This window comes from Canis lupus, chromosome 23 (genome assembly GCF_048164855.1).
Source record: "Canis lupus baileyi chromosome 23, mCanLup2.hap1, whole genome shotgun sequence".
In the NCBI taxonomy this organism is placed as follows: domain Eukaryota; kingdom Metazoa; phylum Chordata; class Mammalia; order Carnivora; family Canidae; genus Canis; species Canis lupus.
Window position 1 is genome coordinate 48,886,691 of NC_132860.1, and position 27,385 is coordinate 48,914,075.

The 27,385-nt window shown below is 35.8% G+C and overlaps 1 pseudogene; it reads right to left on the minus strand.

Annotated features, from left to right (window-relative positions):
* LOC140615348 (protein Jade-1 pseudogene) overlaps positions 1–27,385 on the minus strand; it is a 39,336-nt pseudogene that overhangs the window by 3,436 nt on the left and 8,515 nt on the right.

Here is a 27,385-nt window from a genome sequence, read left to right on the forward strand (position 1 = left end):
AATAGCTCCCTTGAGCTATTTTTACCTGTTTTGTTTTTTTTGACTTGGTGTAATAGTTAATTTTATATGTCAACCTGTTTGGGTCATGGAATACCCAGACATTTTGTTAAACAGCATTCTGGATGTATCTGTGAGGATACTTGCGGATGAGATTAGTATTTGAATTGATAGACTGGGTAAAGCAAATTGCCCTTTCTAATGTCAGTGGGCCTCATCCAATCAGTTGAAGATCTTAAAAGTACAAAAGTCAATCATTCCTGAAGGAGAGAGAGTTCCTCCTGCCTAAGCTGTGATCGTGGCTTTTTCCTGATTTCAAACTTGAACCATGAAAACATTGGCTCTTCCTGGGTCTTGAACCTGCCAGCTTGCAAACTAAAACTGTGCCATTGGCTTTCCTAGGTCAGGTTGCTGGCTCACCCTAAAGATCTTGGGACTTGTCAACCTTCCTAATTGTGTGAGCTAATTCTGTTATAAATCTCTCTCGCTCTCCACACGCGCAAGCGTGCACACACACACACACACACACACACACCTATATATACATCCTAATTGCTTATCGATTCTGTTTTTCTGGAGAACATTGGCTAATACACTTGGATTCAGAATCTATAAAGAACACATCAAAATCAACACCCCAAAATAAATGATCCAGGTAAGAAATGGGCAGAAAATATGAATAGACATTTCTCCAAAGACTAAGAGACACATAAAAAAATGTTCAACATCACTCATCATCAGGGAAATATAAATCAATGCCACAATGAGATGTCACCTAAAACTCTGCAGGATGGCTAAAATTAACAACTAAGAAAGAATTTGTGCTAGCAAGGATGTGGAGAAAGGGAAACTCTTTTGCACTGTTGGTGGGAATGCAAACTGGTACAGACACTCTAGAAAACAGTATGGAAGTTTCTCAAAAAGTTAGAAACCAAATTACCCACTGACCCAACAATTGCACTACCAAGTGTTTATCCAAAGGACACAAAAATGCTGATTTGAAGGGGCACATGCACCCCAGTGTTTATAGCAACACTGTCAACAATAGCCAAGTTATGGAAAGAGCCTACATGTCCATCGACCAATTAATGAATGAAGAAGGTGTGATATATATATAATTGAATATTTCAGCCATCAAAAAGAATGAGATCTTGCCATTTTCATAAATGTAGATGGAGCTAGAACATAAAGACTCCTAACTCTGGGAAACGAACTAGGGGTGGTGGAAGGGGAGGAGGGCGGGGGGTGGGGGTGACTGGGTGACGGGCACTGAGGGGGACACTTGACCGGATGAGCACTGGGTGTTATTCTGTATGCTGGCAAACTGAATACCAATAAAAAATAAATTTATTATAAAAAAAATAACAACCGAAAAAAAAATGTAGATGGAGCTAGAGTGTATTATACTAAGTGAAATAAATCAGTTAGAGAAGACGAATACCATATGATTTCACTCATATGTGGAATTTAAGAAACAAAATAGATGAACATAGGGGATGGGAAGGAAAACTAAAATAAACTAAAAGCAGAGAGGGAGGCAAAACATAAGAGATTCTGAACTATAAAGAACAAACTGAGGGTTGCTATAGGAGAGGAAGATGGGGGGATGCATTAAATGAGTAATGGGCACTAAGAAGGGCAGTGTTGGGATGAGCACTGGCTGTTATATTTAAGTGATGAATCACCAAATTCTACCCTGGAAGCCAATACTACACTATATATTAACTAACTTGAGTTTAAGTAAAATAATAATAATAATAATAATAGAAATTATTAAAGGCAAATTTAATTTTTATCAGCACTTCCAATACTTTTTAGGCAGTTTAGTAATCTATTGTTAATCTTTTTTTAAAAGATTTTATTTATTTATTTATGACAGACAGAGAGAGAGAGAGAGAGAGGCAGAGACACAGACAGAAGGAGAAGCAGGCTTCATGCAAGGAGCCTGATGCTGGACTCAGTCCCAGGACCCCAGTATCACACCCTGATCTAAAGGCAGACGCTCAAAATAAATAAATAAATAAATAAATAAATAAATAAATAAAGGCAGATGCTCAACCACTGAGCCACCCAGGTTTCCCTATCATTAATCTTTTTATGCATAAACTAGACAGAATAGATTCTCTTCTGTGAAACTTAACTCTGGATGATATAAATGAATGTCTAAAATTGTCTTCTTTCCACCCTTAGGCTTGATTAAATGTTTAGTTAATTGATTGTATGCTTTTATGTTGGAAATAATACTCCCTGATAATTTTGAGGCTTTGTCCCATTTCTCCCTTTCTTCTAGTCCTATTATACATATGGTTCTACTAGGATAGTAATGTTTTGATCTTTCTTTCTTTTCTTTCTTTCTTTCTTTCTTTCTTTCTTTCTTTCTTTCTTTCTTCTTTCTTTCTTTCTTTCTTCTTTTCTTTCTGTCTTGTTTTGGATGGGTTCTATACCTGTGTTTCTGAGTCAATTGTTTTTCTCTTCTGCAGTACATAATCTGCTATAAATCAATCAAGTGAAATTTTCATTGCATATATTTATTTGTCATTTGGAAGTTCCATTTGTTTCTTCAACTAAACATATCAATTGTCTCACTCTGATATTAGTAATTTTCTTTAAATCTTTGAGCATATTTGTTAGAACTATTTGAAATTCTTTGTCTTCTAGTTTAATTGTTTTATTCACATTAACATTATGTTGTAGAGCATCTGAATAATATTATCTTCTCTTAAGAGTACTAACTTTGTTAGGGGGCATTTAAAATTATGAGGGTCAGCTTGGTCACTCTATTGGCTCAGTTATGAAATAAACATTACTGTAGAAGGTGCAAACTACTAAGATCTCTGGCTATCCACTGAATGTCTCAAGTATTCATGGTGGGTTCTCCAATTTCATGGGCTAGAAGTTGAACATCTCCTGACCTTGACTGTGTTCTGATAATTATTGATGTTGTTCTTTGCCAAGCCTTGCTGAATTTCACAATTTACAGACACTGGTTTTCACTCAATGAAAGAATCAAGAGAAAATGTGTGCCAATTTCTTCTATGCTGTGTCTATGTTATTCTCTCCACTAAATTACTGCATATCACAAATTCAGTGGACTACCTATTCCTTCCCCACAATGACCAACCTCTCTCTCCTATATTGACTGTTTTCTTTTTTATAAGATTTATTTATTTATTCATGAGAGACACACAGCAAGAGGCAGAGACACAGGCAGAGGGAGAAACAGGATCCCCACAGGGAGCCCGATGTGGGACTTGATCCCAGATCTCAGGATCACACCCTGAGCCAAAAGCAGATGCTCAACTGCTGATCCACCCAGGCATCCCTATTGCCTGTTTTCTATAATAAAATCTGTAATTATTTTTCCAACTTATGGTATTTGCCTTCTAAGATTGTATAATATTTTCCCCCATAAAGATGCCTTTATGTTAAATTTTTATTGAATTTATTTACCTTTTTATGACCCTTAGATTTTGAATTTTACAAAATCTCCTTTCTAAAATAACTAAAATTGTCAATTTGTTTTAATATATTTTACTTCCTTTTTTATATTTATGTATTTGATTTAAAACTTTTCCTGATATTCTTTGTGAGACATGAACCCAATTTATTTTCCCAAGATTACTAATTGCCTTCTTCAACACCATTTATTTTTTTTCAACACCATTTATTAAACACTTTGTTATCCATCCCTAAGTATGAGAAACACTTTTTTTTTGTAAATTTATTTTTTATTAGTGTTCAATTTGCCAACATATAGAATAGCAACCAGTGCTCATCCCATCAAGTGCCCCCCTCAGTGCCCGTCACCCAGTCACCCCTGCCCCCCTCCAACCACCCTTCCTCCTACCCCTAGTTTGTTTCCCAGAGTTAGGAGTCTCTCATGTTCTGTCTCCCTTTCTGATATTTCCCAGTCATTTTTTCTCCTTTCCCCATTATTGCCTGTCATTATTTTTTACATTCCCCAAATGAATGAGACCATATAATGTTTGTCCTTCCTAATTGACTTATTTCACTCAGCATAATACCCTCCAGTTCCATCCACGTAGAAGCAAATGGCGGGTATTTGTCATTTCTAATGGCTGAGGAATATTCCGTTGTATACATAGACCACATCTTCTTTATCCATTCATCTTTCGATGGACACCGAGGCTCCTTCCACAGTTTGGCTATTCTGGACATTGCTGCTAGAAACATCGGGGTGCAGGTATCACAGCGTTTCATTGCATCTGTATCTTTGGGGCAAATCCCCAACAGTGCAATTGCTGGGTCGTAGGGCAGGTCTATTTTTAACTCTTTGAGGAACCTCCACACAGTTTTCCAGAGTGGCTGCACCAGTTCACGTTCCCACCAACAGTGTAAGAGGGTTCCCTTTTCTCCGCATCCTCTCCAACATTTGTGGTTTCCTGCCTTGTTAATTTTTCCCAGTCTCACGGGTGTGAGGTGGGATCTCATTGTGGTTTTGATCTGTATTTCCCTGATGGCCAGATATGCAGAGCATTTTCTCATGTGCATGTTGGCCATGTCTATGTCTTCCTCTGTGAGATTTCTGTTCATGTCTTTTGCCCATTTCATGATTGGATTGTTTGTTTCTTTGGTGTTGAGTTTAATAAGTTCTTTGTAGATCTGGGAAACTAGCCCTTTATCTGATACGTCATTTGCAAATATCTTCTCCCATTCTGTAGGTTGTCTTTGAGTTTTGTTGACTGTATCCTTTGCTGTGCAAAAGCTTCTTTCTTGATGAAGTCCCAATAGTTCATTTATGCTTTTGTTTCTCTTGCCTTCATGGATGTATCTTGCAAGAAGTTGCTGTGGCGGAGTTCAAAAAGGTGTTGCCTGTGTTCTCCTCTAGGATTTTGATGGACTCTTGTCTCACATTTAGATCTTTCATCCATTTTGAGTTTATCTTTGTGTCTGGTGCTAGGGAATTGTCTAGTTTCCTTCTTCTGCATGTGGATGTCCAATTTTCCCAGCACCATTAATTGAAGAGGCTGTCTTTTTTCCAGTGTATAGTCTTTCCTCCTTTATCGAATATTAGTTGACCATAAAGTTGAGGGTCCATTTCTGGGTTCTCTATTCCGTTGCATTGATCTATGTGTCTGTTTTTGTGCCAGTACCACACTGTCTTGATGACCACAGCTTTGTAGTACAACCTGAAATCTGGTATTGTGAGGCCCCCAGCTGTGGTTTTCTTTTTTAATATTCCCCTGGATATTGGGAGTCTTTTCTGATTCCACACAAATCTTAAGATAATTTGTTCCAACTCTCTGAAGAAATCCACCGTATTTTGATAGGGATTGCATTAGATGTATAAATTCCCCTATGTAGCATTGACATTTTCACAATATTAATTCTTCCAATCAATGAGCATGGAATATTTTTCCATCTCTTTGTGTCTTCCTCAATTTCTTTCAGAAGTATTCTATAGTTTTTAGGGTTTAGATCCTTTACCTCTTTGGTTAGGTTTATTCCTAGGGATCTTATGCTTTTGGGTGCAATTGTAAATGGGATTGACTCTTTAATTTCTCTTTCTTTAGTCTCCTTGTTAGTGTATAGAAATGCCGCTGACTTCTGGGCATTGATTTTGTATCCTGCCACACTGCCTAATTGCTGTATGAGTACTAGCAATCTTGGGGTGGAGGCTTTTGGGTTTTCTATATAGAGTATCATCTCATCAGCGAAGAGGGAGAGTTTGACTTCTTCTTTGCCCTTTTGAATGCCTTTTATTTCTTTTCGTTGCCTGATTGCTGAGGCTAGGACTTCCAGTACTATGTTGAATAGCAGTGGTGAGAGTGGACATCCCTGTCTTGTTCCTGATCTTAGGGGAAAGGCTCCCAGTGCTTCCCCAGTGAGAATGATATTTGCTGTGGGCTTCTCATAGATGGTTTTTAAGATGTTGAGGCATGTTCCGTCTATCCCTACACTCTGAAGAGTTTTGATCCAGAATGGATGCTGTATTTTGTCAAATGCTTTCTCTGCATCTATTGAGAGGATCCTATGGTTCTTGTTTTTTTTCTCTTGCTGATATGATAAATCACATTGATTGCTTTATGAGTATTGAACCAGCCTTGCATCCCGGGGATAAATCCTTCTTGGTCGTGGTGAATAATGTTCTTAATGTACTGTTGCATCCTATTGGCTAGTATCTTGTTGAGAATTTTTGCATCCATGTTCATCAGGGATATTGGTCTATAATTCTTTTTGGTGAGGTCTTTGTATGGTTTTGGAATTAAGGTGATGCTGGCCTCATAGAACGAATTTGGAAGTACTCCATCTCTTTCTATCTTTCCAAACAGCTTTAGGAGAATAGGTATGGTTTCTTCTTTAAACGTTTGATAGAATTCCCCTGGGAAGCCATCTGGCCCTGGACTTTTGTGTCTTGGGAGGTTTTTGATGACTGCTTCAATTTCCTCCCTGGTTATTGGCCTGTTAAGGTTTTCTATTTCTTCCAGTTCCAGTTTTGGTAGTTTGTGGCTTTCCAGAAATGCATCCATTTCTTCTAGATTGCCTAATTTATTGGTATATAGCTGCTCATTATATGTTTTTAAAATCGTTTGTATTTCCTTGGTGTTGGTAGTGATCTCTCCTTTCTCATTCATGATTTTATTAATTTGAGTCTTCTCTCTCTTCTTTTTAATAAAGCTGGCTAATGGTTTATCTATCTTATTAATTCTTTCAAAGAACCAATTCCTGGTTTTGTTGATCTGTTCCACCGTTCTTCTGGTCTTGATTTTGTTGACTTCTGCAGAATCTTTATTAACTCTCTTCTTCTGCTGGGTGTAGGATCTATTTGCTGTTTTTTCTCTAGCTTCTTTAGGTGTAGGGTTAACTTTTGTATTTGAGTTCTTTCCAATTTTTGAGGGATGCTTGTATTGCGATGTATTTCCCTCCCAGGACTGCTTTTGCTGTATCCCAAAGATTTTGAATGGTTGTATCTTCAGTCTCATTAGTTTCCATGAATCTTTTTAATTCTTCCTTAATTTCCTGGTTGACCCTTTCATCTTTTAGCAGGATGGTCCTTAACCTCCATGTGTTTGAAATCCTTCCAAATCTCTTCTTGTGATTCAGTTCTAATTTCAAGGCATTATGGTTTGAGAATATGCAGGGGATGATCCCAATCTTTTGGTATCAGTTAAGGCCTCATTTGTGGCCCAGTATTGATCTATTCTGGAGAAAATTCCTTGTGCAGTTGAGAAGAATGTGTATCCAGTTGAGTTTGGATGTAAAGTTCTGTAAATATCTTTGAAATCCATCTGCTCCAGTGTATCATTTAAAGCTCTTGTTTCTTTGGAGATGTTGTGCTTAGAAGACCTATCCAGTGTAGAAAGTGCTACATTGAAGTCACCAAGTGTAAGTGTCACGTGGAAGGCGGTGCAGAAGTTCACAGAGCACTGTATGGAGGCCCCAATCTTCTCGTTGTAGAGGCTACACATCAGCGCCCACTCACCGTTGGGGATGTGAGACACCTTCTTGAGGGGTTCCATCTTCTCGGGGCTGCCAATGCTCACCTCAGGGATCCACAGAACACAGCTGACATGGACCTACTTGGTGCCACTGTGGGTATTCTTCATCGCTCCACCTCTCTTGGGACACAGCAAACACTTTGGCTGAACCCCCAGGGCATATGTTCGGCAGAGGGAACTGCCGTCCGGCACCTTGAGGATTCCGTAACAGGCCTGCTGTGCACAGGTGTTGCGTTTGTCACGAACACCATCTCATTGCCGTCCTCACCGTCAGGTGACTAGTACACATCACAGACAACATGTTCATCGTATTTGATCCCAGGCCTTCCTCGGTCTCTATAGCTTGATTCATATTGTCATAGCACCGCTGCCCAAATTCCTCTAGGACCCTTTCCATGGTGTATTCATCTCATTCAGGCATTCCCATCTCCTTAAATTCCTCATTCGTCAGCTCCAGCCACCGAGCATCCATGTCGTTGAGGTCGTAATGACACACACTGTCGCTCAGGGTCCGGATATCGACAGAGCCCAACTCTGGAGGCTCGGAGCCCGGCGACACAATGTATTTCTTGGGCCTGATGAACACGAGCCTGGTCACCGGCTGAGGGATGGTCCCAGGGCTCGCTGGCCCCTGAACCCCTTTTTCCCACTCCTGTCTCCAGGGATCTGCCCGCACAGAGTACTCCTCTGGGTTCAGCTGACAGGAGTCATGCAGCCTCACTGCGGTGATCAGGTCCGTCCTGAGCGCCTCTGTAGGTTTTCGATCTTCATGTCCGGAGCATGACCCTCTCCCGTGCTGGGATCGGGAATTCTGTGACCAAGTAGTGGAGAGGCCGCCACGTGGTCAGAATCCTCAGTGCCGCTGGGAAGGCCACCTGGTTCCGTGATCGCCCTGGGAAACGGCCCAGCGGCAGCGTCTGTCACAGGAGCCGTCCCGCGGGGAAGGCGGCGCCGACCCTCAAACAAACGCCTGCGGACGCCCCCCAGAACCGCCCCGGGACGGCCCCGGAGCTCCCCACGCCGGCCCCACGGGGAGGGGGAGGTGACGCCTCGGCCGCCGCCGCCCCTTCCCCACCGGAGCCGCCCCTGCCCCAACGCCGGGGCCCCCAGCTGCCCGCGTGCCGCCCCTTCCCCCGCCGCCCTCGGCCGCCAGGTCACCTGTCGAGAAACCTCTTTTTAATTCTACTTAACACCTGCAGTTCTGTGCTCTGGCTTTCTCATTCTAGATTGTAAGTTCCTAATAAATAGTAATTTATTCTATATAATACACTCTATATATTTATCCTAAATAATATGTAGTAAATAGAAATCTCTCAATAATTACTCACCAAAAAATAAAAGCTTTCGTATTTATTTATATACGCAAGAAAGTAATCTATTATCAATCTAAGTATCCTTCATTAATTCTACAACATGACAGTAACATAGAATTATAAACTCTCAGGATGCCCGGGGGGCTCGGTGGTTGAGCGTCTGCCTTTGGCTCAGGAGTGACCCCAGAGTTCCAGGATCCAGTCCCACATCAGGCTCCCTGCATGGAGTCTGCTTCTCCCTTGGCCTGTGTCTCCACCCCTCTCTCCGTGTGTCTCTCTGAATAAATAAATAAAATAAAATAAAAATTATAAACTCTCAGAAAAGAAAATGTTAGTTAATAAATATCCAATGAGAGTTTACTACTTGAACTTCATTATGTATTTACATTTTTTTTAATTTATTCATGATAGGCACACAGTGAGAGAGAGAGGGAGAGAGGCAGAGACATAGACAGAGGGAGAAGCAGGCTCCATGCACCGGGAGCCCGACGTGGGACTCGATCCCGGGTCTCCAGGATCGCGCCCTGGGGCAAAGGCAGACGCCAAACCGCTGCGCCACCCAGGGATCCCTGTATTTACATTTTTATACAGGGATTTTATCATTTCTGTGCAAACATAACAAAAAGAAAATATAAACAAAATAAATTGTTTAAAGGAGGGGCCAGCAACATTTTCTGTAAGGAGACAGATAACAAACACTTTAGACTTTGCCATTGGCTTTGGGTACAACTGCTCAAAGCTGCCATTATAGCAAAAGACAATCAGGGACATAACGCAAACCAATAGACATACTGCATTCTACTAAAATTTTATTTTCAAAAACAAGTGGCAACTTGAAGTGAATTATGGACTATATTCACCCAACTCCTTAGGTAAGCATAATTCCAAAAACATTTTGCAATCAGATTCCAAATCTTCACAATTATTTTTGACTCAGGGTCATCAATACTTATGTTTTCTATACAATATCATCTTTCAGTACATTAAAATGCTTTAGAAATAGCATTGTTTCAAAAAATGTCTTATATGTTTTCAAGCAACACTGTGCAATAAGAATATAGTATGAACCATTTATGTAATTTTGAAATGTAAAACAGATTAATTTAATGGTATCATATTTTAATTCAGTGTATATAAATTTTTCACTCCATTATGTAATAAATGTAGACATTATTAATGCTACATTTTATATTTTTACAGACACATTTTTGAAATTTGGTGAATATTTTACACTTACATCATATCATCATTTATACCAACTGCATTTCATTTAAAATGTTCATTATCCACATGCTGATGATGGTTACACTCTCCTACCACATAAGTCTAAAGGACATTCCTTCAAGTCTCTCATTCAAATTCTGCAAATTTTAAGGGGTTTATCTTCCCCCAAAGTATCCAGTGGAGATTTTTGTTGTTGTTTTTTGTTTGTTTGTTCATTTTGTTTTTTTCAGAAACAAGCAGGAACTTCTGTTTATTGCTAAAAATGTTCTTTAGGCAGCCCGAGTTGCTCAATGGTTTAGTGCCGCCGTCGGCCCTAAAGCGGTTTAGTGCCGCCTTCACCGTGCCGCCCCCCCCCCCCCCCCCCCCCCCCCCCCCCCGCCACCAAGGTGTGATCCTGGGGACCCAGGATCGAGTCCCACGTCCGGCTCCCTGCATGGAGCCTGCTTCTCCCTCAGCCTGTGTCTCTGCCTCTCTCTCTCTCTTTCTGTGTCTCTCAATAAATAAATAATATCTTTAAAATAAATTGTTCTTAAATGCTTCAGTGACTGAATCCTTGAGGAATGCAATTGCCTGGGCATGCCATGAGATATAAAATTATTATACAACAGCCATCAAGATAACAGCTATTTTCAGATGTCCTTTACTCAGAGATTTAATATGTAAACAATTCTGCTGCTTAAATTTATAAGATACTGTAGTTAATTCCCAAAGAAATGGAAGACAGAGATTGGATTTTAATGTCTTGTCTTTCTTTTCTCTCAATATGTGAAATGTATGCATATGTAGTATTCTCACATGCATAAATGTGTGTGGCACATGTGTGCATTCACACATGCATGGGTAAGAGAAAGAGAGAGAAAGAAAAAAATATATATAATTATTTTATTTTATTTTATTTTTGATATAGGCTAAACAGGAGGATAAAATTTGAGGAAATGCCAGTTTGCTCAAAAGAGATAATGGTAATATAACTGTCTCTTCTTAATCACCACATTATCACCAGTCGTCTTTATCTCCTGGGTCTTATTTTTCCAACCTAAAAGTACTGTTAACTGTACTTTTCACTATAAGGATCTTTTATTAACCCATTAAAGCAATTGGTAAGTTAACTGCGTGAAACACAACTGCATTCATAGAAGGACCTCACACAAAATTACAAGTAAATGCTTTAATTCAGTATTAATGGGAGCTCCTGGAATGACAGGATGTGATATCAGCCAGAGGTAAATAGAATTCTAGCCAAACAAGAGCTGTGAGCACGCTTTAATCAGATTGAGAGTTTATTCTCCAACTGAGATTCATATGTTTAAAAGTTGATATATACTGGAAACTTTCAACAGAGCAGACTGGAATGAGCATGGAGATTTGAGCTGTTGAGTTTGTTGCCGTAATTACTATAAGGGATAAAGAGAGGTAGGAAGATGTTAAAATATTTTTCTTGGTTCTTTTAGTTCAAACAGAGCAATAAGTTTTCAAACAATTTTTTTCTGCCTTACATTAGGACTCTTCCTTGACACTTGAGGCTTTTATTTTTTTGCTGGTGATTCAGCCAAATCCATGTAGCATATACACTTAAAGGTCAACAACAAATTATTGAAATGCATGGTCATTTTCATACATATTTTAGGATTTGTATTCCAGTACATTTTCTCTATCTTATATAAAATGTGATTAGTAAAATTTTCCACTTATCTTTAAGTGAACCAATTTCTTTGTCTTTGGTTAGAACTCTTTATAAAGGGAAAAGGGGAAAATGTCTCCTATGAAAATCATTATAAAATTATGAGTAAAATTGTTTGAAAAGAAACCTTAGATATCCTCTGCTCAAAGGGATTGTAAAAAGTTCAAATTTGCAGTGAAGTTATGGCTTCCATCATGCTAGTAGAGGAGAATAAATCTCACCCTTGGTATCAACGTATCTAAGTATTTGAAGTTGACATTTTGAGATAACTCCTCTCAGTAGCTGCCGTCTATATTCAGAGTTCTTCGTACCAGAGTATGAATTTGCTCCTACGGACACTTTGGTTATATGCTTACCTTATAACACAGAAGATCAGTTGGGAGAATGAGAAAAGAGTCTTCCACTTGAACACAAATCCACTCAACTCAATTTATCCAGCAAATACCCCAGGCCCTGATATGCCCATAGAATAACATGAAAATGAGGGACTTATTTATATCTCTTCATATCTTATTGAGTCTCTTATCTTGTTGATCTATTAATTGTAGTACTATCTTTTCCACATGAATATTTTCTCTAACTTAAATTGTGTAACATTGTGGAATTACTCCTGAGTTCCAGTGAACCAGATTGGTGGCAACTATTTTTAAGGGACCTATGTTGCAGCATGAGTGGTTCCACTAAAGGATATGCATGACATCTTTCCATAGCAAAACATATTTGAAGAAAATAAGAACATTTAAGATCTGAAACATGAGAGCATTAAGGATATTGATGTTTTGTTTAGCATTTCTGGTTCTTCAGATGTCTTTTAAAAAATAGGGTAAAAAGTGGAACATATGTTGTATGGGCCCATCAGTCAATTAAATTGTTTGCTGCTTTAATTTGAGCTTAATGTTATTCTGTTTATATAAATTGAAAATTGTGGGTTATAAAAATTATGTTAACCATATGGATAATTTTGTACTTAATCCTATGACATCTGTCTGTACCTTATACTTGTATGGAAGGGTGTGAAAGAGGGAAGCTACTTATTAAAGCCCTTTAGGCCATGTTCAATTTAATTGTCAGGGATCATTACGATTTACATAGAGTGTATGTAAGTATATACATACGTAACACCTGGTGCTCCTTGAGGTTAACTAAATGTGGTAAAAATATACTGGGAGTTTTCTTGGAAGTATACTATAATTTTTTACCTATCTTTATTTTCTTCTTATAAAGAAATAAAGAAATAACAGTCACAATAATATTTAAATCTTTAGAAAATTAATACCAACAGAACCAAATCCTATCTTCTTTTTCAAATATTTTGCAATCAGGCACCACCACTTATGCCAACAGTAACAATAAATAGTAATGAATTTTTGCATTTCCAATCAACGTTGCATGACTGATTTAAACTCTGCAACTGCATGAGTAAGTATTCCTGGTATTCATCCAGAAGATCACAGAAAGGTCTAGTCTAGTTGAAAAACCCCTTTTTTTGCCAATAGGTAAGAGAAAGATTTGTGAGTCTAATTACCTTCATCTTTACATTTCTTGATCAAACACAGATTCCAAATCAAGGCTTTGCCATTAATTTCAAAAGCTTTAATGAGAAAATGCTAGTAAGTTTTACAATCTATGCTTCATATTCTTTGCATTACCTTAGATGAATCAGCACCTGCAGCCATAGGAAGATTTTTAGGACATTCTGACAGAGAAAAAGAAATAATGAAAACCAAAATAAGACCTGGACTACAGTAGAAGAATTTATTTAGTGATTGTTCTCCTCTTGCAGTAGTTTCTATTATTCATTTGCTGATCAAAATATTTAGGCTGGGGTTCAACTCCTTGCTTGAACATAATTTCAAGGAAGAAAAGAAATTCTATTGAATCAGGGATTTATCACTGGCAAAGCATTTAAAAAATAAAATGAAAATAAAAAGAACTGGGGGTCTACCAAACCCTTGAGCAAAGCTACACTCAATGTTACTCTGTCTAACCTTGGATCAGATTATTTGAATATCAACTCCCTTATAATATGGCCTTCTGAGATGACAAAATGAAGTCATAGATTCAAGCTAATCTCACCAAAGATTCAACCTATTTCTTCACTTGCTTTTAATATCTACTTATTTTTGCAAATTTTTGGGCCTTGGCTCCACAATTTTTTTTAAGTTTTAAGATTTTATTTATTATTCATGAGTGTCACAGAGAGAGAGGCAGAGACACAAGCAGAGGGAGAAGCAGGTTCCCTGCAGGGAGCCCGATGTGGGACTCGATCCCAGGACCCCGGGATCATGACCTGAGCTGAAGGCAGACACTCAACCCATGAGGTGCCCAGGCGTCCTGTCTCCACATACTTATCTAAACTCGTAACTCTGGTATTTCAGGAGTTTTTTTATATACCTAATTACTTGACATTTAGTCATCAAATTTCTGCACAGCTTTTCATTTAGTCAACACCTTGATCACTTTATCTTCAGTTTCCTTAGGCAAGAACTCTTCACTTGAGGTCATATTGAAACCTTATCCTGACAGAATCCTAATGCTTCTGCTTTATCAAAAAAATTTTTAGTTCCACCAGAAACTCCCATTCGGTGTGGGGAGAAGAATTTGATGTTATTTTATTTTTTTTTATTATTCCTAAAATTTCAAAGATGAATTGGAAATAATGTAAAATACAATATGAAAAAATAAATATTTCCCACAACTCATAAATAAATTAGATTCAACATTGGACAGCATGAAGAAATGTTTACTACTTTTTTGTATGAATATGGCTCTAAGCTTCTTGTGACCAGGCCATCCATAATTATAATGAAAAATATGTCTTCAGGTAATTCTGCTTATTGGAAAACATTGTTTTCTATCTAGTATTACCATACCAGTAACAGGAGAAAAGGGAACTTCTGCCATATTAAGGACTTCTCTTTCTCTGGATTGTTTGTCACTTTTTTTTACTTTAAATCATGATAACTAACCTGAAAAATAAAGACTCTTAAAGCTTTATCTTATTTTAGTACACAAATCAATTTACATTTTTTACAAGAGTTTTCAATACCATTATTTATTTTTATTTTTTAAGATTTTATTTATTTATTTATTAGAGAGAGAGCACAAACAGAAGTGGCAGGCAGAGGGAGGGGGAGAAGCAGTCTTCCTGTCAAGTCTCCCAACATGGGGCTCCAATCCAGACCGTGGGATCATGACCTGAGCACAAGGCAGATGCTTAACTAACTGTCTGAGCCACCCAGGTGCCCAATACCTTTAATTTTAAAAGTAACATGATAAGATATTAATATACTATAATAAACTATGTTAAAAACTATATTCCTCAAACTTGTTATTTTGACCTTTATATTGTTCACTTATACTAGCTATGCAGTTGGGCACAAGACTCTTCAATCATGCATAAATGGTTCTTAAATTTAGCTTGTATAGTTCATTCAATATATGATTTTTTTTTCTTTTACTTTTATCTTTGATACACTTACCTTGACAATTACTAGATATAAAAATAACACCTTACTTGTTATCATGATTCCCTGGTTTTTACACTTTCACAATGGCTACTGAATTATACATAGGAAGAAAAAAATGCAAAAATGACCTAAAAGGATCAACCTCAAATTAATTTTACGCAACTTTGAGTAGGCCTTGGGAAGGAAGCACCTTGGCTTTTAAATGAGTCTTTAGTTCCCTAAAAGAGTCATTAGAAAACTGAGACAAAGCATTCATATATCCTCAACTCCACTACTTTTTTTTTAAAGACTTTATTTATTTATTCTGTGAGACACAGAGAGAGAGGCAAAGACATAGTCAGAGGGAGAAGCAGGCTCCATGCAGGGAGCCTGATGTGGGACTCGATCCCGGGTTTTCCAGGATCACGCCCTGGGTAAAAGACAGGTGCTCAACCGCTGAGCCACCCAGGAGTCCCTCAGCTCCACTACTTAAAATCTCCACAGATTCCCTCCTCACAAAATTTATGGAGAAGATAGAAGACATCTAACACAAACTTTTACAACTTCAAACTTATTCCTATTATTTTATTCATGCTCTCTTCTTTTTCTCCTTTCTGATCTTCATTGTAAACTCTTTAAAAACTATTCTGGATTCACTCTATTCCTATTGGACATTCATCTGTGCCATTATGTATCATATCTAAATCTTTGCTTTCATTATCTTTAGATTTTTTTTCCTTTTAAAATCTCTGAATTAATTTTTGTTGGTTGTTTGTTTTCCACATCATTTCCTACAAAGTTACAAAAGGGAGTTTTAGAAAACATCAGCTTAACATTTTCAATGCCAAGAGCCTCTTTTATGACAATATTGCAAATCAGATATCCTAAAATGTACCTGTACAAAATACATAAAAATGTCAGAACACATAATGTAACAATTCCTTTAAATGTGTGGGTGAAAGATTGCTAGAACTCATACAGCAATTTGGTAGCCTGGCAGGATAAACAATCAATGCCCAGAAACCAGTGGCATTTCTAGACACTAACAATGACACTGAAGAAAGAGAAATTAAGGAGTCAATCCCACCTACAATTGCACTCAAAAGCATAAGATCCCTAGGAATAAACCTAACCAAAGAGGTAAAGGATCTGTACCCTAAAAACTATAGAACACTTCTGAAAGAAATTGAGGAAGACACATGGAAAAATATTCCATGCTCACGGATTGGAAGAATTAATACTGTGAAAATGCCAATGCTACATAGGGGAATTTACACATTTAATGCAATCCCTATCAAAATACGATGGACTTTCTTCAGAAAGTTGGAACAAATTATCTTAAGAAAGGATCCCGAATAGCCAAGGGAATATTAAAAAAGAAAACCACAGCTGGGGGCATCACAATGCCAGATTTCAGGTCGTACTACAAAGCTGTGGTCATCAAGACAGTGTGGTACTGGCACAAAAACAGACACATAGATCAATGGAACAGAATAGAGAATCCAGAAGTGGACCCTCAACTTTATGGTCAACTAATATTCGACAACGCAGGAAAGACTATCCACTGGAAGAAAGACAGTCTCTTCAATAAATGGTGCTGGGAAAATTGGACATCCACATGCAGAAGAATGAAACTAGACCACTCTCTTGCACCAGACACAAATATAAACTCAAAATGGATGAAAGATCTAAATGTGAGACAAGAGTCCATCAAAATTCTAGAGGAGAACACAGGCAACACCTTTTTGAACTCGGCCACAGTAACTTCTTGCAAGATCCATCCATGAAGGCAAGAGAAACAAAAGCAAAAATGAACTATTGGGACCTCATCAAGATAATAAGCTTTTGCACAGCAAAGGATACAGTCAACAAAACTCAAAGACAACCTACAGAATGGGAGAAGATATTTGCAAATGACATATCAGATAAAGGGCTAGTATCCAAGATCTACAAAGAACTTATTGAACTCAACAGCAAAGAAACAAACAATCCAGTCCTGAAATGGGCAAAAGAAATGAAGAGAAATCTCACAGAGGAAGACATAGACATGGCCAACATGCACATGAGAAAATGCTCCGCATCACTGGCCATCAGGGAAATACAAATCAAAACCACAATGAGATACCACCTCACATCAGTGAGAATGGGGAAAATTAACAAGGCAGGAAAACACAAATGTTGGAGAGGATGTGGAAAAGGGGAACCCTCCTACACTGTTGGTGGGAATGTGAACTGGTACAGCCTCTCTGGAAAACTGTGTGGAGGTTCCTCAAAGAGTTAAAACTAGACCTGCCCTATGACCCAGCAATTGTACTGCTGGGGATTTACCCCAAAGATACAGATGCAGTGAAACCCCAGGACACCTGCATCCCAGTGTTTCTAGCAGCAATGTCCACCATGGCCAAACTGTGGAAAGAGCCTCGGTGTCCATCGAAAGATGAATGGATAAAGAAGATGTGATTTATGTATACAATGGAATATTACTCAGCCATTAGAAGCGATGTACCATTTGCATCTACGTGGATGGAACTGGCGGGTATTATGCTGAGTGAAATAAGTCAATCGGAGACGTACATTCTAGGGTCTCATTCATTTGGGGAATATAAAAAATAGTGAAAGGGAATAAAGGGGAAAGGAGAAAAAATGTGTGGGAAATATCATAAAGGGAGACAGAACATGAGAGACTCCTAACCCTGGGAAACGAACAAGGGATGGTAGAAAGGGAGGTGGGCGTGTGGTGGTGGTGACTGGGTGACAGGCACTGAGGGGGGTACTTGATGGGATGAGCACTGGGTGTTATGCTATATGTTGGCAAATTAAACTCCTAAATAAATAAATAAATAAATAAATAAATAAATAAATAAATGGGTGAGCTGACAAGAACATATCTCTTCTAAAGCCAGAAGATTTATAGGAGCCTAAGACTAAGAAGTCAGCAGGCAGCAGAGTTATTCATACTTGACCAAGAGCCTAATGCTTGTTTTAATGATCTCTGGAACGTAAGGCTTACTAAGTAAAGCTTGAGTCTGCATAAGGCAAAATATCTGACCTTAGACTAAGGAGGTGTTTGAAGATCAGATATACTCACTCACACAAGAAAGAAACAAACAAGCAAACAACCAAATTCATAAAAATAATAAATAATAAATAATAATAAATCACAAGCTAGCAGAAAGTAAAAAAAAAAACATATGGTGTGTCAAATGTGACTCTGAATGGTTAGGTGAAAAATTATAAATGTTTATTTTAAAGATGTTGAATTGCACATTAGTTGGAAGCTGGAATTCATTCTTTTTCCAGGTTCTGAGAAAAGAAAACAAAACAAATATCTATAACAATGTAAATTAGACATATTGATAGTGCCTCCAAAATGTAGGTAGAAATTCACTGGTAAATTAAAATGGTAATCCCATAAACTTACTTTCAAATATAAGGGGAAATAATACTATTTTAGACACCCTAGAGCAGAACAAACTTAAAATGCAGAAATTCATTTATGTCACTTCTGAAGCATATACTTCAATAAGCAGAAAAGTAAAAAAATCTTTATCAAAAGGAAATTTTGAGAAGTAAGACAAAGAGTTGCATGGAATGGTAAACACGTGGATTAATCCTCAAGAGTAACTGACCATATAACATAATAATTATAACTGTATCAATTATAATACTATATTATTTTATATTATTACTATTACTTATTTGTTGTTACCTAACTCATCATTGCAAACTTTAGCAAGCTAAAGTACAGTAAAGATTTGTTGTTTTTTATAATGTTCTGTGTCAGGAATTTTAGGGTGGTTCATTTGGGCATCTCTAACTCAAGTTCTCTCATGAGGTTGCAGTTCGATGCTTGGGGGGCTATATCTTAGGAAGGATTTGTTTCCAAGATGTTTTATTCAGATTGTTGGCATATTTGTTCCTATCCAGTGGGCCCCTCCACTGTGCTGCTTGATAGCACATAGATGGCAGCTGGCTACTCCAACAGTAAGGAATTCAGAAACCAAGGCAGAGTATGCAATGCCTTTTATAACCCAGGCTTGGAAATCAGACACAATCAAATCTATTGTTTCCTATTTGCTACAAGACTACAATAAAATTCTTAAAATTGGTGAAAAATACTGTTTTATGAACATTCAAGACTATGAAGATGTCAGTCTTTCCCAATTCACTAAAACTTCTCACTTGGGTCTTGTGTGTATTTTGAATAGTAATGTGAAATGCATCCAAGAGTAAAGAATATCTGAGAGATCCTTGGAGAAATAGAATGTGTGTGAAAAATTATCCTAACGTATCAATTACATCAAAAGAAACACTGTGGAATCTATAAATCATCCAATGAAACTTATAAGGACAGAGCTGATAAACCCACTCATACATGAAAACTTGAGCCACATCAGAGTTGGTTCTGGAGACTAGTGGGGAGATGATGGACTTTTCAACAAATGAAAGAATAAGAATGAAATCCTTTCAATCAATCAATCCATCCATCCATCCATCCACCCTTGCTTAACACAAAAGATTGATTACAGGATGAATAAGGATTTACATGTGAAAGACAAATAACTAAAAGTTTTTAAATTATAGTATAGGAAAATATCTTTATTAACTTTGTGTAAAGTAGTTCTTAAACTCTAAAGAGTGGAAAATATTAAAAAGAAATAAATAATTACATGGAGATTAACAACATCAAAATGTATAGTGATTGTTCCTCAGAGGCTACCATAAAGAAAGGAAGAGTAGAAAGCACAAACTGGAAGCTTGACACTAATATAAGTGACAAGCTATTAATACCCAAAATATATTTTAAAACATTACAATTAATAAGAAAATAGCAACTCAATAGTAAAATGGATAAAATATTTCATGGCATAACAGAATAAAAATAGAAAATGCCAGCAAATGTATGAGAAAACCTCAGCCTTGCTAGAATAAAATGGAGATGCTAAGGAGAAATTACAATAAAACATAATTGAACATATGTAATTTACTTATAAGAAAGTATGTTGCTACAACTTTAAATAGCTAATTTTATCTGGTTAAGTTGAAAATATTAATACTTGGCAACTGAATTTAAGAGAGAAACTTTCTAGAAAAGAAAGTTTAGTGCATGTGTACATGAGATAGGATGTTAATAGAGGGATTTAGGTAATAGAAAAAAATCCCAATGTAACAAAAGTGATCATCTCAATATACTGGATATGTAAAATATAGTACATTCATACAATGGATATTATGCTACAATCTGAATTATAGCTATGTGCATCAACCTAGCTATGTCTGGCAAAGATAATGCTTAATAAAAAATGAATATCAGAAACATAAAAGGGATAAATGGATACATGCATATATGGTAAAATTGATAATAAAAACAAGAAAACTATAAAATAACATTTCATAAGGTTGTCACTTCAACGATAGGAGTCAGAGGTATGAGACTAAGTCAGGGCAAATGAGAAATTTTAGGGCTATAATTTTTCCACATTCTAAATTTCCAGTTTAATTCATTGGGTATTTGTGTTGTTGTTTTGTGTGTGTGTGTGTGTGTGTGTGTGTGTGTGTGTGTGATTTTGCTTTATTGCTTACCTATACACACAGAGACACATATGCATATACACATACATATATGTAATCTGCCATATAGTAAAGGTCTAGTAATAATAAACACAGTTTAATATACGAAACATAAAATAATGATGCTGCTGCTCATTCTTTTCCTTGAATACTTTGTCCTGCAATCTCGTTTATGGTGACATGATGGCAGAATCAATATTGAGATAGTTGTGGGTTAGATTCTATGCTCTGCCATTTACATGAACATAAACAGTAGCTAGATCTCTCTGACTTTCAAAATCTCTAGCAAATGGGTCTAAATTAACCTACTTTGCACTTGATCCATATTTGAATTATTACACTGAATCCTTGTCTATTATGTTATTTGAGTTTTTCCTAGATTAAATGTTAAATGCTCAAAAGTACTGTAAATTTAATAATCATTGTAGTTTCATAGCAAATGGCAGTGTATTACACATAAATGATAGTTTGCTTTTGTTGAATGAATGAATGGGTACATAAGTAAAAGAATACATAGAGTTTAGTAAAAATATAGGCAGTGAATAAGTTCCTCCAGAGGTTGATGAGGAAGAAAAGAATCAAGTTAAGAAACTTTAAATATCAGATATATGTAAAGAATAAAATTCAATAATTAAATATCATTAGTTAACCTATCACAAAAAATATTTTCAAAAGGACAGTGGCACACACACACACAAGATCCCATAAAGACAGCACACTCTATCTAGGCTGTTTAGAAGTTGTTTATTGTTATTAAGTCACAGTCATATTTTATCAGCTTGTCTGTTGTAAATCTGTTTCATAAGAGTAAGTCTCCTCTTTTTTCTTTGGGCAGTGTAAAAGTTCAATTACTGAATGTGATAAATTCAAAAAAATCCCTAGGCTAGTGTTTTTCTAACATGTACCTCAAAATCAAGTGTGGTACCAGATCAAATACAAATTCCTCAGCTATGTGAGATAGGTAATGAACCTGAATTTGCTGCTAGATTCCTAGCACTTACATTTTTAACAAGTCCCACATTCTAATGATGAGTTATATTTTTGGTGAATTCAACAAGATGCCAGTACTCAATTTTTTTTTAATATGAAGCTTAACCTATTTCTCAGCTTTTAACTATAAACATCTGTATCAAAATTGTTAAGGAACACCAAGGAAATAATGTTCACATCTCCCTCATCCTCAAATATCTGAGACTTTGAAGGTCTTTACTTACCCTTGTATTTTCCACTGTTTTATTATTTTTTATAACTTGGAGGAGTTGAAAGTTGAACTTAGACTCATAGCTATGTGTACAATGAATGGACAGATATATAAGGCCTAAATAAATTATACCATTATTTTATATTTAACAAATTATAAGAATAATTATTCTTCATTCCATTTCATTCCTATCTGCATAGATTCATGGAAGTAAAATGATTTCTATTTCTATTATCAACTATTTTACTCCTTTAATAAACAGGCCGTGTGCTATTGGAATGTCACAGAAAAAGTAGATTAGCAAGACTTTAAACTTCAGGAAAAAACAGATTCATTTTGTGTCAGTCATACAAAGGAGAACAAGAACATTGGAGTAATGTTCAAGAATTATTATAGAAGCAAATGTCTACTAGTGATATTATTTAATATTCTTTTACTATTGCCCTTCCTGCCATTGGTTGGGCTCCATGCTCAGGGGGGAGCCTGGTTCTCACTCTCCCTCTGCCTGCCACTCAGCCTAGTTGTCAAGTAAATAAAATCTTTAAGAAAAATATTCTCTTACTATTGAAAAGTAGTTACTGAAACAAATTAGTGAAAAAATAGACAAATATGTTAATATGCAACTTTGCAGAGTTTTTGTCTAATGTTCTATAATTGTTTTATGAAAATTATATTATTTGAACATTTTCTAGTAGCATAGGCAGATAAATAATAAAAATGATAAAAAAGTAATATTAGGTTACTGGATGGGTATATTAGATCATGTCACTATTAAAAATATCAACAACAAAAATAGGTAAAACAACAACCACAATAAAACCTTCCTAAACTATATAGTTTCCTTAAACGACTGATTCTGTATCCTAGAAAAATGAAAATAATGGTAAGAATCAATGAGAGGTTAGAGAAGCCAAAATCAATGAAGAAATAATTTGTTGTTTTAGGGCCCAAGACACTAATTATGATTATGGTAAGAACAATTCCCATTTACTGAAAATTATTTGAACCTAGGTTCTCTGTTTAATGTCATTGACATGTATATTAGTTGACTTGAAAATCAGAGTCAGTTGAAGAAAAAGCAGCAACTTAATTACAAAGCTTCCATCACTGATGCATCCTAATCTCAGATAATCAGAACAGTAAATTCTGATTAAAATTTCCCCTTGCTTCACCTCAGTGTGTCTATGTTGAAGATGAAAACCTCATCTGTCTCATGTTGATTTTAGAATAAATTGTCTTAGACATATGGTCACCACTGTTACCGCTTCAGTATGAAAGAAATGAAAGGTATTATAAAGCCATGTAAAAATAAAGTCAAAGTAAACAGTTGATTATTTCTCTGTGCAGTTAAATCAATTTGGATTATTTATGGTTCAAAACCCATTTTGGGCCTGATCCACCTAAATGGTTTCTGAATGGAAATTATCTTTTTGTCTAACAGCCTAAAGAAGAATCCATGTTAATCTCAGTAGCTAATGTTCAGTTATTCACTTCATTTTAGCTTTAAATACCTCATATGTTTTGCAGCCATCTCTGCTTCTTGATCTTATCAAAAACAAAAGTCTTCCTTGAGCCACTCATAAAGAGGTTCCAGTTAAAAGTCTTAAACGAAATTCTCATGAATCTATTTTGTTTCCAGATTCTCCATTCCATAATGAAAGCAGAGTTTTGTCATAGGCTAAATATGGAAACAGAAGATATTTCATTAGATAGCATGAAAGGCCGTACTTGTACCAAGTTTACAGCAAGCCTTTATACACCTTATTTTGTAAACAATATACCCAATACCACAAGTCTTGAACATTTATGTTAAATTTAATAATTTAATTCTCTCACTTTAAACTACTAATGAGTAACATTTTTGGGATAAAATACTAATCATTGGGATTTATGATTCAATGTATTTCCATAGAAATAGTAGATAAGAGATGTAGCGCCAATTTTAAATTACAGTAACCATAAGAATAATGAGGAAAAAAGTGGAGCATAAAATAACAAGTATGCTTAGGAAAGACAGTAAATATGGAGCAGAGAACTTGTGCAACACTGCTAAAAAGATGTGATTTTTTTCCATGTATAACAAAAGCCAAAATTTTTAAAGTAAAAGCCAAATTATTTAAGGAATTTATTTTTATGGATTTTTAAGTAATGGCTTTTGTATGGATGCTTCACAATTTGTTTATTTCTTCTCCTTGTGAGGAGCATTGATGATTTATTTGCCTTCTGCTCCCATAACCGCATCCATAAAAAACGTATTAAATTACACTGTAATAGTCGCCTCCTGACCAGGAAGCACACTTGGTCTTTCATTCTCCAGCTCCTGTTCCTGCTTCTAGTTAAATCTTTCTCCAGTGTCACTTTGGTCTCCTGGACTCAACACAATACCTGTGAATTCTGGAGGTGTGAGCATTGTGGATTTACCTCATCATTCTCTTTGGTCTATAACTCAGGCCAAGTTTAACCATTTCTTGTAAACTTAGGAGATCAGTGCAGTTTCATTTCTCTTTCTTAATGTTTTTCTTAGCATTCTTCAAAGATTTCTATCAAGCAATTATCATACTGTTCATAGTCATTGATTTGTATTTCTGTCTCTCTCTCCTATGTTTCTGGGGCTGATAACAAGTAATATTTTTCTTTATTTAGCACTTTGCTTGTCACATAATTGGGTAGTCCTGAATGAGTATAGAATGCATGTTTAGTTGATAAATATGAAAAAACTCTGTAAATGTTATGAGCAAAACAAGAATTGCTGTCATGTTGGAAAATGTATTATCTTAGATTCTTGTTTTATTCTACAAGTTTATCTTCAACTTCTAATATTGTTGAATATTACAGTTAGCTTATGATATGCACCACCTCCCCCAAACAAACAAACAAAATAAAGCTAAGGTCATTAATTAATCAACTACTTATAAATTCTAATTACATTCCCCATTAGCCACTAAGCAATTTCCTGAAACCTAAAAGAAGAAGACAGGACTAGATACTATTATCTCCATTTGATAGGTAAAGAAAATAAATATGGAATATTAATAAACTAAAAGTTTGAAATAAAAATGAAAGATTCTCTTTAGTTTACATCTTTTCTTATTGATAATTGACTCTTATCCTGCATTTGAAAAAAGGTGATATATTCCAATATTACAATCTTACAACCTAAGATCCTGAGATGTTGTTGGATCAGAACAGCAGAACAACAAAGCTAAGCTCACATTTCAATCTCTGTTTTCCTGAAAACTGAGAGAAATTTGTCTAAGGATTAAAAAAAGGGGGAGGATACTTATTTTCAAAACCCTCCAGGAGAGAAGATAAATTTGAAGTCAAAGAAATAAAAACAAAACTTTAAGGAGACGAGGGTTTATTCATTCCTTGCAATTAGATTTACTTCATGAAATGATACAGTAAAAATAACTTTTTTTAGCATACTGACAGTGATCTATGCTGTGAATGAAAGAAGTTTCCTTTCTTTCCAGGATACAATTTATTTTCTAGCTTAGCATTAAGTCTTCTTTAACTTCAGTAGTTCAGCTAGATATATTTTGATTATGTATAGTGCAAAATATTTCTTCAGTATTAATCACACATATATTTTTACACCTAGTTGTTACCTATCTCTTTTTTAATCTCTTGCCTGGCTATAGAAGGAAAGGAGGAAGAGAGGAAGGAAAAAAGGAAAAAAAAAACCATATGCAATTGCATTTATTCAAAATGTGAAAATAATTCAACAAGTATCTACAAAGTCTGGAGAATCTATATAAATTATTTTCTCTTTAGGCCAAATATAGTATAACTAGTAAAATATTGGAGACATTCAAATAATTTTTGTCTTCATCCCAATAGTATGTTTCTATTGTGCATTGCTAAATGCATACATTAAAATGACACATGTTGTTTATGACAGAAAAGAATACATGGGATATTTTAATTGCTACAGTGCAGTAATCCTGTGTCACTCTCCAGTATTAATTAACCATGAACTAACTAACACAATATCGGTGTTAGTTTCCAGTACTAATTAACCATGAACCATAAATTTCAAGTACTAATTTCAGTACTAATCAACCATGAATTTTCAACATTGTAATCTCTGGAGAACAAAATGATTATTTTTAATAAAGATAATCCTGATGCTTCACATGCCATGCTGCTAGTAGAAATAAGAAATTAGTATAACTTGACTTTCTGTCAGCAATCACCAAAATAGAAATTATTAGAAATTTTAAAGCCCATTCAAAAATTAGTTGCAAGAACAGATTCTCTAATTATTTTCCTTTCTTTCATTAATCAATTCTCTGTACAGCAAAACTAATCTAAAAATGGATAGTTTAAATCTCATTCTGTACTTTAAGCCTAATGATTTTATCTAATGTTGAGAATCCCACCTGAATTGCCAATGAAAATTACCTGTGTTCTTACTTAAATTTTATTTGCAGGGGATGAACTGACAGCACAACAAAAATGAAACTGTGATTGTAAAATTAATGAATACAGATCACTTATTTCTTCTTAATACACCAACATAGTTGTTGCACATCACATAATAGTTTTATATGTACATTATAGAAAATGCTTAGCATACAGTTCATTTGCCATTATAAGCACTAGGGGAAGGCTTGGATGACAGGCAATTCACAAATACAATATTCTATACTAATTGAACTAGGATGAAATAGAACAGTAATCAGAAGTGATTTCACATTCTGCTAGCTTTATGAGTTGAAAATAGTATCTTCTCCCAAGGGGGATATATTGTGACAGTCTTAAACCAACAAGACCTATACTATTACTCCATGTCTCATGAGAAAGAAAAGGTCTAACACCACGGCTTTTATAATCAAATAAAAATACCTGGGAAGAAAGAAATTATTGAAATGAAAGAGGCTACCATGGCAAAAAGAGGATTTCATCTCTTTTTTTATTATAACTTCTTCTTTTCTCTTTTAAACTGATAAACATTTTTCTTTTGATAGTTTTCTCCTGGTCTCTTGCCCCTATTCTTTTCCTCTGGACAGATATTTCTTGACAAATCTCTCACATAAGTTCAAAAAGTACTCCATAGTTTTTAGTGGATTGTAACATTGACATTGAATCCTTTTCTTCATGTTGTGCACCATAATATACACTTTGGGAATGCTAAAATATATTTTTTATTTTTTTTTTAAATATATTTTTTAAAGGAGCATCTATACATGATTGACAATGTCTTTACTAAACACTTTACAAACTTTATGAAACTAAAAGCAGCCTTTTTTTTTAAGAAGTAGTAAATTCTGATTACTAATTACATTCCCTCATCTTCAATAGAGACTGCTTTCTGATGAAGGCATATGACTTTTTTTATGCTTTTAAAAACTAGTAAAGTTAAATACAGTTTAACTAATTAAAGTTATATATAGGAACAGGAGCTGGAGAATGAAAGACCAAGTTAAAGGGCTGTTCTAATTTTCTGAATAACATACATTAAAGGAGTGAAATCTGGAAGTTTCATC